At 42.6% G+C, this 16,097-nt stretch overlaps 1 pseudogene; it reads right to left on the reverse strand.

Moving 5' to 3' along the window:
- Positions 1 to 3,920: 3,920 nt before the first annotated feature.
- Positions 3,921 to 4,545, reverse strand: LOC116910902 (annotated as a pseudogene).
- Positions 4,546 to 16,097: the final 11,552 nt, after the last annotated feature.

The following is a 16,097-nucleotide window of genomic DNA, read 5'->3' on the forward strand; positions in this document are numbered from 1 at the left end:
TCATTCTACAATGGCCCTAAACACACATCACACCATAAGGATTCTATCAGCTAATTAATACAGGGTGAGAGCTTTAAACAGAGAAATTAACTCAACAGGAACCTCATAACTGATAGCACAATACAGCACAGGGAGAGGCCTCAAGTCTCTACTTCGTTTGGTCTCTGAGCACAGGAAACTCTCTCTCTCTCTCTCTCTCTCTCTCTCTCTCTCTTTCTTCTCTCTCGGTCTCTCTCAGTCACTTTCTGTCTCTCTCTCTCTCTGTCTCTCTGTCTCTCTCTGTCTCTCTCTCTGTTTCTCTGTCTCTGTCTGTCTCTCTCTCTTTCTGTCTCTCTCGGTCTCTTTCTCTGTCTCTCTCTCTCTCTGTCTCTCTCTCAGTCTCTCTCGGTCTCTCTGTCTCTCTCTCTGTGTCTCTGTGTCTGTCTGTCTGTCTGTCTGTCTCTCTGTCTCTCTCTCTCGGTCTCTCTGTCTCTTGGTCTCTCTCGGTTTCTGTCTGTCTCTGTCTGTCTGTCTGTCTGTCTCTCTCTCTCTCTCTCTCTCTCTCTCTCCTTTCTCTGCAAATTATGCTCCTGCCTCAGCATGAGCAATGAGGACTACTGACTTCTCAGTCCTAATCTCCTGAGAGGTGCTCCTTTTTGCAACATGTTTTGAATCTCCATTGTGTACCAAGCCATGTGACACACAAAACCCATAGCTCCACTGTCTTCACTCCTTGTGGTGTTGTTCTTAGACATGTTAGGCAGCACTCGCCGGTTAGTACAGCTCTGCAGCCCAGATGTCCAACACTGGATGGACAGACACTGAAAATGTGCTTTGGAAAGTTCTTGAAATGAGCCTTGGGTGCTCATTAACTTTCAATTGCCATCCCGTGGCCAATGAATTCCAAGCTCACAGTGGCCTTTTGCAGCTAAAGGTAAGCAAGGCCAAACTCCCTAGGTCTCGGGAAGTCTAATCAGATGAGATCTGATGAGCGTATACGTGGACAAGTCCCAATCTGTTCTTGCAAACCAGAAACATTCTGCAACAGTCTGGCCTGATTATAAAAGTCTTGCTATGTAAGTTTAAGTTAAAATGATTTTTCTCCTTTCAGCCTTGTGAGGGAGCTGAGTATGTAAGGTGCTTGTAAGCATGAGGGGCTGGCTTCATTCACAAGAACCCCCAGCACCCACATAAACAAGGCAGGAGTCCTGGAACGCACAATTCCAGCACTGGGAAGGTGGGACAGTTGGATCTCTAAGTCAGACTAGCTTAGTGGGGAAGTTTAACACCAGTTAAAAGACCTTGTTCAACAAATAAGGTGGTAGGATCCTGCCAAGGAAATGACACTTGAGGTTGACCTTTGGCCTCTACATGTGCTCATGTACAACTCCAAGTTGTTGTTCTTAGTGTATGATCATGATCTCCAAGTACACATACATGATCATGCACACATAGGTACTTAAATATACATATGCACACACATACATACACAATATGTATGCACACAAAGACCTACACACATACATATACATGCACGCACAGAAATATTTTCCTTTATTTTTAAATCAGTTTTACACACTTGTTCCATGATGTGAAGCAAGTTTCCTCCTTTGTCTTGTCAGCTGAGGAATGCATAATGGATATGTTTGTGGCTGTTGGGAGTTTGGTCGTTATGCACAAACTCAGCATCTGACTGTTCCAGCTATACCTATGGTCCTTACATTTGCTCACAATTTATTGACTCAAATTGCCAGTAAGTAACCGCAATCTAGTCTTTATTGAACTAAGTAAAGTCAACTATTTGGACTGCGCATCTGTGTGCCGGCTAGAGGATGGGTGTAACTCCCCAGGGAAAGAAATGGAATACTGAGCCCTAAAAACTACGTTCACTTGAAGACCAGGTTGAGGATCAAGAGATAGAAGAGTGTGGCATGAGAATGACTGTTTCAGACAGAGGAACCAGCATGGGAAATGTTCCAATGAACCAAGATGCTAAAATCAGATTGTGTTGGCTATTCGTACCACTTGAACATCTGATTAAAGATTAAGATTTCCCAGAAGTGGACTCCAAGGGGGCATGCTGGGACCATGTAGCAAAGAGGAAATCCAGTGTTAACCATTTTCAATAACCTAGTCTCTGAAAGTCAAATTTTGTTCATTAATGTACTACCTATAGCATAAAAGACATACTTGTTCTTATTAGATGAACACTATTTTCCTATTTATCTGTTAAGTGCTGAAAAAAACTTTTGCAAACATTTATTGATTTCCTCCTTCTGTCTAGTTGGCTGACTCATCTTTATGGTAAGTGGACTCTGAACATAACGCTGTTCTTTGTGTAGGGGAACAAGATGCCTTTGAGCAAGATGATGCTCAAAATGAGTTGCCAGCCATTGACTTGTAGGATAACAGATAGAATGGGACAGAATGAAGATGCCAACAGGAGAACTGCATGCTGGGTATTGTAGTATCATTGTTTCCTAAGGAGCAGAAGGCTACAATATAAGAAGGGGATGCAGTGTGTGACTAACTCTTACACCATGGCTGTCCGATGGAAATATGATGCCAGCAATTTACGTAATGTAATAAAGTAGCTGCACAGGAAGTGATGGAGTTAATTATATCAACATTCCACTGGGTCTTTTGTAACAGTGTTTTTTAAATCTGATGGTTTTTGGAGTCTGGATTCATGACCTGACAATTCCATTGTAAGTCAAAAAGCCTTTAATTACCAGCTGTAATAGACACCACAGCTCTTTGATGCAGCACATGGTAGAATATCAGCGCTTTTCCTCTACGATCACTTGGTTGAATGTGAAGAGCCATTGTCTATCAATGTGCAGTTCTGGGAGAGACTGTGTGTAGCACATCACTGGTTTGGGATGGCCTCTCTAAGACATTCACTCAACGTATTGTTCACTTACTATATGTTATGAATTATTGTGGATTATTGCATTTAATTCCCATAATAACCGTACATCATATGTGCTCTTAGTAGTCCCTTTGCTTCTTGTCCTCCATCTTGTTTTCCTCTTTCTCTTCTTCCTCCTCCTTCCGTGTCCATGCTTATCACTTTTTTCCTCCTTCCTTTCTCTATTAAAGTAGCCAGATTTTCAAAGGTAAAGTATTGCCTCAATTTATGTGACTGTGAGTGGCAGCAGGGACAGGATACAAGTCCAGCCCATGACTGTTTTACGTCCTTCCAAGTACAAGGGTCTTCTGTCAGCAGACCGCATCTCTATTGTACATGACATTGGTTCTGCTTATTTGAATTTAATTCTGGAGACCGTCCCACAAACAAAACATAAGACAGATTCAAAGGACAAATATTGAGTGTTCTGGTATGTGATAGATAACAATGGCAGAAACAGTAACGACAGAAACAGACATGATGAGTTGGGAAACTACTCAATACATCCATGAACAGTGGGGCTGAAGGTCCACGGGAAAGAGAATGTATGGTTATTTCAACCTGAGGAGACCGAGGAAGGCTTGGTAATGAAGGTACCTGGAGTTGCATCCGGGAGATGATTCCCCACCTCCATTAGATGCCAGTGGGTGTCTTCATGCAACTGAACGACGCCTCTACCCAACAGATACACGTGAAGAAATGGAACCTATGAGGCCATCTGTCTTTCTTCATGTAAGTGTCCTCATTCTCTGGTATAGCATTTTGTTTATGTACAGAAAATTAAATGAATCAAGGCAGAGGTTTTTTTGGGTATTTTTTTCCATTGTTCCGATAAAATGCTCCAACAAAAGCACCTTAAGGGAGAAGGGATTCCCTCTGGCTCAGTTTGAAACTATAGTCCATCATGACCAGGAAGCCACTGCAGCAGGAACTTGAGACATCTGATCACGTTTGTTTGTTTGTTTGTTTGTTTGTTTTTGCTTTGTTAGGAGGAGGAGAGTTTAAAGTGAAGGGAAGGAAGGAAAGATGCTTAGGGTGCTGTCCCTGGCAGAGAGAGCCCTGATCTCGGGCCAGAAGACGAAGCAGCAAGGTACATGTCATGGTGACTTATGGTACCGTCGGAGTGCACAAAGCCAGGGTCTGCATCTAAGAAGTGGGCTCGGGGGTAGCCAGCTAGTGCTGCCCGAACCAGCTTGTTTACCTGTCGGTTTTTCTCGAAAAGTGGGCTGGGATGCTGGCCTTTGGCAAGCAGGCCCAGCACAACCACCGGTCCCTGGGGCTGCCGCTTATACGATGGCTTTGATGCCACCGTTCACTTGTTCTGCTGTGTGGCTGTGGTTATTGGTGCCCACCAAGACCACCACAATCTTGGGCCGGATGTGTTCCAGCTCCACATTTTCAAGCTGCCAGAGTACATGCTGTGTGCTGTCGCCACCACTGCCAAAGTTAGGTGCATGCACAGGTGAGAAGAGCTCCCACGAGATCTCACACTGGTGAACTAGCTGAACCAAGGAGTCCCCGATAAGGACGACTTCAGGTCCCTTGTCCTTGCTGTCCACCACAAATCGATGGTGAAGAGACATCCAGAGCCCGTTGCCTTGCACATCCTGCACAGGCGTGGTCTTGCTGGCCGGGTTCTCCCCTTCCCTGCTCATCCTCAGTGCCGCAGCCCCCTGAAAAGCCGACAGGGACTAGGGACAATCTAGCGCCCTCCCTCCGGAGGAAATCATTTGCTGCAGGGCCAGAAAACTCTGGAAGAGAGCTGGTCACGTTATACCCACAACCAACGAGCATAGAGCAATTTATTATTGTGAGTATCTTGTTTTCTTATGCAGTTTATAATTTTGGCTTAGGGAATGGTGCTGCTCATAGTGGATAGGTCTTCTCACTATAATTAACCTAATCAAAATAATATCCTAATCCTCACAGGCCCATCTCCTGGGTGATTCTAGATCTCATCAAGTTGGCAATTAAGATTAAGTAGTCCAGACAGCATTTACTTTAATAAAATACTTTATGTAGAAGAAGTAAATACTTTATGTAGGTATCAGCTATGTCTGGTCTGAAGGTTCGTGTATTCCTGATTGCCACATGGTTTTTGCTTGTTTGTTTGTTTGTTTTTAAGTGCAGTAATCCGTAAGTTGTCCAATCTTGATTCTATAAATTTTGTACCAAATAAAAATAAGTGCTATTTCACAATATTGTCACTTTGATGTGCATGTGTGATGTAAAATGTCTTGAATTCTGTGGGCCTGGTCTTGAAAGTCTGAAGGCCGCCTGTGTTTCCGCACGTGTGTGAGGGCTGGAGAGGGACGTTTGCATCCTACCTGACCCTGGTTGTTATGTCTCTCCTTTCTTGGCACTATCTTAGTTCTGTTCCTGCTGCTGTGATTAAAAATATACCCCGACGCGAACAACTTAATGGGGAAAAGTCTGTTTGGCTTATGGTTCAAAAGTGACAGTCCATGATTTCGATGAAGTCAAAGTGGCAGGGACTTGTAATCACCAACCCCCTCACATCCAGTCAACAGCAGAGAGAAAGGACTTTATGTATGTGTGCCTTACATAAACTTCTAGGGAACTCCTCATTGAGACCTCTTCCCTAGGTTTATACGTGTGCCAAATGGACACTTAAAAGCTAGCCACCATACACTGCTATAGGCTGCTTTCCAGGTTGGTACCGTGTGCTGTTAAAAAGAAACCAAACCCGGGAAAGTCAAACAGCTGCTGGGCATCACCTAGGGTCAATGGTGCTCAGCTGTAATCTCAGAATTTAGGAGGCAGAGGGAAGCAGAGTTCAAGACCAGCCTGGTCTACATAGTGAATTCTAGGGCAGTCAGAGTTATATATGCATTGAGATCTGTCTCAAAACCAAAACCAAACCAAACCAAACCAAACCAAACCAAACCAAACCAAACCAAACCAAACCAAACATAAACAAACAAAACTTCCTGGGCATCATTTTATCAATACCAAACATGTGAAGGCTGTTAGGAGCCTGGGAGTGGGGGCGGGGTGGGCATGCTTCCTTCACTGCCCCACCCAGTCTCCCCAGTTAAGACAAGAAAATCCATACCCCTTCCCCCCACCTCAATACTAAGAATTGAGTTTTGCATGCTAGGCAAGTACTCCACGACCCAGTACATCCCCGACCCTCTTTTGACTTTTCGAGATAGAGTTTCACTAGTTTTTCTCAGACTGGCCTTAAACTCACTCATCAAGCCCAAGTAGGCCTTGAACTTCCCATCTTCCTGATTCATCCTCCCAAGAGGCTGGGATTGCATGTTCCGTGAGGGCCAGCTACATTTATCATTGTTGACTGAAGAGTTGAGTACCTTAAAGCTACTTAAAACCTTGACTTTCCCTAGCCCATAAGGAAAGCAGATATTAAAACCTTCACCCTGGTCTCATTTGCTAACTGCTGACTTCCTTAGTCTTGTTCTACTCTTGTCACACAGACACGTCCTTCTCTAACACACTCCACGGTAACTACCATGCCATGTTTCAGGGGCCCCAGGGGAACATACTTGTCTGGAATTCATAGACTTTTCACAGCTGGACCTATTTTGCAAGCCCAAATATCCATCATGGAATCCTACCCAAGATATTAGGCAGGGTAGGCCACCCAGGCACACTCTGTGTGTGTGTGTGTGTGTGTGTGTGTGTGTGTGTGTGTGTGTGTTTCCCCACACATCATTTGCTTCTGATTTTGACATTCCATACCATGTGGAGAAACTCAACAGGAACATGCAGAATCAATCCTTTCCATTTTCAGTTGTGAGTTGACCATCTGCCTCTGCACTATTTCCATGAGAAAAGTTACTATTGGAGTTCACAGTGTTATACACACAACACTGAAACACACACACACACATACACACACACACACACACACACACACACACACACACACACACACACACACACAGCACTTCCCAGAAAATAACATTAACCACCTACATATTATTTATACTGGTGTTTTTTCAAATGATTCATGTAGTAGAAGCATTTCTGGACCTTGATAAAATTTAAATTCTTGGGCCTTAGTCCAGGGAATTTGGTTCTGGAAGCTTGAGCAGGGCCTAGAAATATGAACTATAATAAACATCCAAGCAATCTCAGAATCCTGTTGCAATCTTACGACTATCCTTTGCAAAACATTGCTGTATTTAACACTGCTTAAGGTATTTTCACAATACCTACCATGACACTTGCAAGGCCATCTCTCCACAGTGGAGACGGAACTTTGTTTTTATGCAGTGTCATCTGCTCTCTCTCTCTCTCTCTCTCTCTCTCTCTCTCTCTCTCTCTCTCTCTTCCTCCCTCTTTATCCCTCCCTCTCTCTGTAGCCCCATAGTCCTCCCATCACCACAAAGCCCATCTAGAGGAAATCAAATCGATGTCCAAGGACCTATTGCTGAGGCAGTAGGTCCCCAGAAAGTATTTTTATGTGTTCTTGAAGTTGCCACCACTTTGCCTGGGGATGGCAATAAGATGTGTGTATGGGGTGTGTGTCTCTCATTTCTCACCTGTTGTTGTATGTCTTCTTTAACTGACTGGAGCATTCCGCTCTTACAGAGAGATCTCCCATCTTGTGAAGACTCCCAGGATGAGCCTAAGAAAAGTGTGACCAGCATCAGACCTCGTCTGTGTCCAGAGAGGACAATGGATGCCACCAACTCCTGACATATAGTAAGGAACAGGCAAGTACTAGTCTGAAGGGAGATATATTTTTTTGTTTTTTTTTTTTTTTTCGGAGCTGGGGACCGAACCCAGGGCCTTGCGCTTCCTAGGCAAGCGCTCTACCACTGAGCTAAATCCCCAACCACCTGAAGGGAGATATTAAACCATGGTTGTTCTCCTGCCAGGTGCCTGGCTAGCCTTCTGCTCTTTGGAGGATCATTAGTAGTTGATCAGTTTCAGATAAATTAGACTTGAAAATGGTAACGTTCTATCAACTTCTGTAGGGCTGTATTTGTAGGTAGATGTTATCTAAATTTGACTTTATTGTGGAATATCTTATTTTCTCCATTTATTGTGATTGAAAGTTTTACTGGGTATAGTAATCTGGGATGGTGTCTGCGGTCTCTTATGGTTTGCAGCCCATCTTTTCAAGCACTTTTGGTCAGGTGTAACTCTAATAGGTCTGCCTTTATATGCTACTTGGCCTTTTATCTTTGCAACTTTTAATATTTTTTTGGTTCTCCCTGTTTACTGTTTTGATTATTATGTGATTAGGGGATTTTCTTTTCTAGTCCAATCGATTTGGTGTTCTGTTTGCTTCTTGTACCTTTATAGGTATAATTTTCTTTAGGTTAAGTACATTTTCCTCTACAATCTTGTTGAAAATAATTTCCGTGCCTTTGATCTGGGTTTTCTCCTCTTTCCGCTATTTCTATTATTCATACACTTGGTCTTTTCAACTGTCCTAGATTTCCTGGATGTTTCATGTCAGAAATCATTTAGATTTATTTTTTTAACCAAATGTATCCATTTCTTCTAGTGTATCTTCAATGCCTGAGATTCTCTCTTCCATCTCTTGTGTTCTGTTGGTGAAGCTTACCTTTGAAGTTCCTGCTCAAATTCCTAAACATTTTATTTCCAGAATTCCCTCAGTTTGTGTTTTTCTTTTATTTAAAAGACTTATTGTATTTATATGACTACACTGTAGCTATCTTCAGACACACCAAAAGAGGGCATAGGATCGCATTACAGATGGTTGTGAGCCACCATGTGGTTGCTGGGAATTGAACTCAGGACCTCTGGAAGAGCAGTCAGTGCTCTTAACCACTGAGCTGTCTCTCCAGCCTTCAGTTTGTGTTTTTCTTGTTGCTTCTATTTCCATTTTCAGGGCCTTGAGTGATTTTATCTGTTTCCTTCCACTGTTTTTTTTCCTGGCTTTCTTTAAAGGATTTATTCCCTTTCTTCAATTGTTTATTTGTGCTTCCCTGGATTTTGGTAAGAGGTTTATTTATTTCCTCTTTAAGGACCTCTATCATCTTCATATAAGCATTTTTAAGATCTTTTTCTTAGGCTTCAGCTATGTTGGGATATTCAGGAGCTGCTGTAGTAGGATAACTGGGCTCTTGTGGAGACACACAACCCTTTGTATTGATTGCTATTGATTGTGTTTTTGTGCTGGCATCTAGGCATCTGGGTTTGATGTGATCATAGGGTCTAGGTCCTGGTTTATGGGAGGTCAGTGGGGGATGGTCAGTGGGATCCTTAGAAGGCAGGGGGTGGGGTTGGGGGCCTACAGCTGGTGTTCTGTTGCAGCAATAGGGACTAGCATGAGGGGTTGGGTCGGCCAGGAAAACAGAGCAGAGAATTCTTTACAGACATAGGAAGGACAATTCTCAACTTCATATGGAAAAACAAAAAGACTAGGGTAGCTAAAACAATCCTGAAGAATAAAAGAACTGTTGCACTATCACCATGCCTGATTTCAAGTTGTACTACAGAGCTGTAGTAATAAAAACCTCACAGAATTGGCATAAAAACAGATAAACTGGTCAACGGAATAAAATTGAAGACCCAGACATAAATCCACACATTTATGGACATCTGATTTTTCAAAAAGAGGCTAAAAATACACACCAAACAAAAGGCAGCATCTTCAACAAAGGGCGCTGGTCAAACTGGATGTCGGAATGTAGGAGAATGCAAATGGACCCACACTTGTCATCCTGAACAAAGCTCAACTCCAAGTGGAGCAAAGACCTCAACATAAAGCCAGATACACTGAACCTGATAAAAGAGAAGGTGGGGAATAGCCTTGAACACAGGGGACAACTTTCTCAATAGAACAACTTTTTAATAGCACGTTCTAGCTTTTAAGGTTGCATGGTTGCTCTTTTTCGAGGTTGATTCTAGACTGAATGATTAAACATCATTTTTCTGTAAATGATAACAGGACCTGAAACAGTCACATGGTTCTATTACATGGGCTTTCCTCTTGTTCCTTGAACATCCTTTGGATACTCTTTCTTCAAGACGTTTGCATGGGCTGGGGCTGGGTGATCCCTTTTCTCTAACAGGTGACCTACCTCACTTCTTAGGATGTCCATCTTCTTCCCCCCCCCAATACATCCTTTAAAAGCTTCAATCCCAACCACATAGCTATCTCTCTAAGCCACTCACTCAAATTTTATACTCATTACTTTTCAAGATTCCATTTACTGGTCTCCTCCTTGGATAGAATGTAAGTTCTTGGGGGTACAGGGAGTTTGTTCTTCTTTGAACACTAAAGTGTTTTTGGTGAACACATCCCGGCACTTAAAAATAGTTTGTGAATTAATAAAAATGTCCTTGAGGATAAAAATCTCTGTTTACCCAATCTCTGTATCTACTCCAGCATTTAGAGAACACACACGAGGACTTAATAAATTTTCATTAAGCTCTAATTGTATTTTATTACTAGTTTCATAATGACCTACGGTTGTGAGGCAGTATAAATTCATGTTCGTTTTCACACCAAGAGACAGCCTTGCAGGAGGCAGCGCCATAAACCCATGAGCACATGCTGATCATGGCTTGTCCTCCTCTCAGTTCTGGCTGCGTCGTCTGCCAGCCTTTGCATCTTATCACGAGTCCACGCACTAGTTATTCCGCAGGTGCTTCCTGTTGAGTTAATGAAGTAAATTGGTAGGATCTCTCTCCTCACTCTCAAAGCTGAGAAGGCTATGCTGTTGTTGTACAATGCAAGAACTGCCTCGATTGAATTGATCTATACAGAATGCTCCTTGTTCTTCCAGCCTAAGACCTCACTAGTCTGACACAGTTGTGAGGAGAACACAAATGGACAGCATCAGTGCATTGATCTAGGATCTTGCTTTCTCTCCAGTTGAGCCAGAGTGCAGTCAGACCATATGGTATAAGCTTGGAGACACACAGTCTCCCCGGTGTCAGAAAACACTCTTCATTCAGCTGCTGGAGGCTGGACCTCCCTGTAGGCCAGGGTGGGTATCTTGGCAGCCTCTTAGACCACTGATACTAACCATATGACTGAACCCAACGCTGAGTATCATAACTCACATTGAGAGCCTACAAGGAATGGATCATTTTAGCCATGCCCAGGACCTATGGAAATAGATGAATCCTTCCCATCTCTATCCCATGCATCAGTGCAAGAACACAATCCAGACAATGTAGAGTAAAAGACACACAAGGATGCGGCCACTGTCGAATAAGGTACTATGAGACAATGTCTGGGTTTCATAAAACATTAATACAAGGCAGAACATAAATGTTGTGTTCTTGTCACATGAATGGCACATGGCTTGAGGATCCATTTTGAGATATACTGGAAGACAATCAGTGGTCAATGTCTGCCTGGAAGACCATGTGTGTGCCTCATATTCTTTTATTCAAAAAAAGATTTGATGAGAGGGAGCACAGAGTCCTGATTTAGGGTACACTGGAGAGATTCCATCTCTGCTGCTTTGTTGGTTAAAACACAGTTGCAGAGTGACTAAAACATCTCTGTGCCTCAGTTTCCTTCTCTGTTAACTGGATGCAGGATCTCGCCTCATAGATGAGGTATGAGGACTCACTCAATGAACAACAATATTTCTGAAGTGATTCACGTAGAGCTTTACAGATGTTAGCATTGGAGTGCTGGCTGAAAGGGTGGCTGTAATGGCTGCAATATGTCTACATCTGCAGATCTCTCAAAGTGCCTGGAACAACTTGATCTAAGGAAATGGCAGGGGCTCCCTGAGTGACATTCTGAATGAGAAAATGATGCGGCCACATCATCATAACTGCACGGAGAGACTAAATGTACCTCTGTCTGTATCTACAGTTCTCCAGAAAAAAACAGATCATGCAGTGGGGGCGGGTGCAGGCATTACACTGGATGCTTGGTACTGTGCAGCTATGTCCCCCAAAGTGTTACTTAGGCTTAATAGTAAACGCAGTTTAATTAATTGTGACAGCAGGGACATATTCCAAGTCACCCTCATGCAAACAATTACAATAGCTAATTCCCAGCTCTCTCTAGAATTTCTCTTCCTTTCGGAAGAGGAATTCCTAGCAGAGTAAGTAGTCTGGTTCAAAATAGAGTCCTACCTGTGTACCTGTTACCCAAATAGACCCCATTCCACAGAGCAGTGGGGAATATTCCCAAATTAATACTGCCCTTGGCAATAGACATGAAGTGATTTTTGCATTGAGGGTTTCTTCTGTTCTTATTTAAGCATTGGTTGGGAAATAGCATCTTGATCTCAGCAAGCTTTGATGATGTAGGAATTTACAGCTATAAGCAGAGAAAGCTCCATTTTCTCTGACAAATTTGGTAGAGGCAGAAAAACACGCAGTAAATTAAACCTGATTTGCATGACATTGAGCATGCATGCAGTCCTTCCTGTGAGGCAGGGACCATTCTTTGATTGAATTTTTCTATTTCTCTACGTTGTGTGGTATTCTGGGAACAATTGAGGAGTCCTCTGTTGGCTAATTAACACCTGTAAATTCACATCGCCTAGTGTCTTCCTTATATTGCAGAGGTAATGAGTCCAAGTCCTGGTAGGGTTGTATTTTTATTAAAATTTCTTCCTATCTTTTTCTTTTCATGTCAAACAGATTGCTACATATTTAACCCTTTTGTGCTTTTTTGTGATCTGTCTTTATCCTGGGAAATAAAGCAGAAGCAAGAGAGCTACTATTGAGCTGCTAAAAGGAAGAAATCGCATACCCAGGAAGGAAGTGGATGGTGAAATATAGGTTCTAATCCTATACGTTGTGACATACTAATTGGGGACTGAAATTCCAACTAATTTGTCTGTTGCTCAGTCTATATGCTACAGAGGATGATTCATTAACATCCATTTCTTGCTTGACACGTGTTGGTGAGGACTGAGTGGTTTGTAAGAGAAAGGACAGAGCCACCATCCTCTAGGCATGACCTGGTGACAAAGGTAACAGAAAATAAAGGCAAAACTGACTAATACGTGGAAATATGATTGTGGAAGCATGGAAAACAAGAAAGAAGCTAACCCATTGTGAAGGGTCCTAGACTTCTTATAGTAGATGAAACTTGACCTGAATACTAGAAACTTGACCTGAATACTAGAAGGCACAAAGCATCAGTATTCTGGGGAGGGGCATGAACATGCACAAGTGCCCTGTTAATGGATACTACAGGCACTCTAGGGTGACTTTGAAATTCCTGTATGAACTAACCAGCTAGTTTGGTTAATGGGGCTGAAAAGTCCCACTGACTTAGTCATCCCTACCCCACAGGGGAATGGCTCCCATCCATGATGACTTAGTAAACGTTCTATCCACATCCCTTCAGCTCGAACTTACCTTACAGGTACACCTAATTACGAGTGTGGTATTAACTCAGAAAGAAGAGAAAAAGTGTGGATTTTACCTGGCAGCTAGCTGTCTTCACAATCCTCTTCTACCATGCCACCCGCTGGCAATATATATCGCACTTGGATATTTTTATGAATATGATTCAGTAGTTGCCCTGAACATTGGGCCCTAAGCTCATCACTACAGTTGCGTGCCAGCCGTATGGCCACATGCTCCACACTTAACCGCTGTTAGGGAGAAGTGTTGACCCATGAATGAAGGCCAAGACCATAAAAGTGGAAGTTGAAGAAGCTTTCTCTGTGATCTCATGCCTGGAGGTCCGTGTTGTTTTAAGATGATGGAATCTGAAGTTCTCGTCTGTTCTATTTGTCCATAATTCTGAAGAACATTATAATCAAACAGAGAGTTCTGAATAAACACATGGTTTTGAAGACAGCTGAGCTGGATTTCCAAATTAATGACCTTAGAATTTATTAGGAATTGTTAGCCAGTCATGAAAGATATTTGGAATTCCATCTCAAAGGATAAGAAGTAGATGAATAGAAGCCACAGTTCTAACTGGCTTGAAGCTCTTCAGACTTCCTGGAAATTCTATTTGTGTATTTAAAATTTTTATTTATTTTTCTGGCAATTTCACACAGTGTATTGGTCGGCTTTATGTCAACATGATACAAGTTTGATGGAGACATTTGGGAAGAGGGAACGCCAGTTGAGAAAATGTCCTCACCAGATTAGCCTATGGGCAAGCTACTGGTACATTTTCTTGATTATGATTAGTGTAGGAGAGTTAGCTCTGTGTGGGTGGTGCCACCCCTAGGTTGATGATCTTGGGTGCTATAAGAAAGCAGGCTGAGCAAGCCATGAAGAGAAATTCAGTAAGCAGTACTTCTCCATGGTTTCTGCCCTAGTTCCTGCCTCTAGGTTCCTGCTCTGACTTCCCTGGAAGAAGAACATATAAGTTCTAAACTGAAATACATCCTTTCCTTCCCAAGTTGCTTTTGGTCATTGTGTTTTATCACACTAATAAACAAAGGCATACAGACAAAATTTATTTTGCATATATACTCCCCAGTCTCTACCCCAATTCTTTTTAGACCCCGTTTCTCCTCCCAACTTCATGGTACCCTTCCCATCCACTTCCCGCTGCCCCCTTTTTATAAATCTCCAGGGAGTGCTCCTCATATGCACATGGGCATCGGGCCACCCACTGGAGGTGAGTAGCCTGGAACTTCGTGCAGCCCACGGTGATGTCATTTGGCTTCCTCTCGGTGTGAATGCGTCAGCTGCTATTGCCTTTGCTTCTGCTCTTCTCTCATTAGTAGGCGCCATTCAAGTAGTGCTGTTTGGTGACCACAAAATTGCTAACAAAGCAGATGCACTGACTTCTCATGGCACTGCTTAGATATAAAGGAGCCATTTTGATCCGGGGCTATTCCTGAAATTAAATTTAAAACTGTGAAAGGTCATTGACTTTCATAGACTTCTTCAGGGTGTGTGTAATATGGTGGAAAGAACTTGAGCTTCAAAGAAGGACTATCAGGCTCACAAGCTAGCGTTCCCTATCATGTTTCTCTTCTTAATTTTCAGAGCAAGAATAGCAGTACCAGTCAAACAGAACTTAAGTAAGATCAGAGATGACATGCACAGATTTTTGAGTGAATGAATAACAATGGTAACAAATGAAGCTGGGTTGTACCATTGTGAGAAATGATCTCTCTCTCTCTCTCTCTCTCTCTCTCTCACTCTCTCTCTCTCTGTGTGTGTGTGTGTGTGTGTGTGACTGACAGAGAGAGTAAGATATCTGTATGTGTGAGAGAGTGAGTTATCTGTGTGTGTATGTGTCAGTGAGCTATTTCTATGTGTGTGTGTGTGTGTAAGAGACCTATCACTGTGTGTATATGTGTGTGAGAGAGACAGAGCTCTCTCTCTCTCTCTCTCTCTCTCTCTCTCTCTCTCTCTCTCTGTGGTGTGTGTGAGATAGAGAGAGTAAAATATCTGTATGTGTGAAAGAGTGAGTTATCTGTGTGTGTATGTGTGAGCTCTCTGTGTGTGTGTGTGTGTGTGTGTAAGAGAGCTATCACTGTGTATACATGTGTGTGTGTGTATATGTGTGTGAGAGAGAGAGAGAGAGAGAGAGAGAGAGAGCACTTCATCAGACATAAAGGAGAAATCACAAGAAACAATGAGTTTTCCAAATGTGCTTTTGTAGTGTGCCAGCCGAGGTGAGGGCATGGCTAGCATTTGATGGAGCTTTGATCTCTACTCTTCATCAACCAAAGCAAATTTGTTTCACATACATGCTTTGTGTAGAGAATTTCCACTTAAGATGATATTCTTTTTCAATGGAAACAGTGGTAACGGCCAGTGGTCAAATCTTATATGTTAGTCATCATTATCATCCAGACTATAACTAGTAAGAACTTAAAAAGATACATTTTGTATATAGGTACAAGTTTCTGTGTTTGTGTGTGCATGCATGTGCATTCATGCATCCACACATATATACATTTTGCCTGCTCTAGACGAAAACATTCTTGTCACTGCTATAACGCCTTAGACTATTCCTCAATTTTGAAGATCTTCATGAACACACCTTCCAGGTCTGAGTTTCAAATCTAATTCTTTAAACATTAAGTGAAATCATTTTCTCACCTTTTGGAAATACTAACCCATAGCTATGCATAGCCAAGAGCTACAGATTCACACCTCTCACTGCAGTCTCTTAATGAGTCAGCATCCTTCATTGCGTTCCTATTAAAATGAAGAAGCGTGAAACCAGTTTCAGGCAAGTCGAGAAAAAAATAGGACTGCTTCGGAATTTTTCACTGTAATTTCATCCCAGGGGCCCTAGAAATGCAGACACATGCACGGCACGCTCACCAGCCAA

Source organism: Rattus rattus, chromosome 10 (genome assembly GCF_011064425.1).
Source record: "Rattus rattus isolate New Zealand chromosome 10, Rrattus_CSIRO_v1, whole genome shotgun sequence".
NCBI lineage: Eukaryota > Metazoa > Chordata > Mammalia > Rodentia > Muridae > Rattus > Rattus rattus.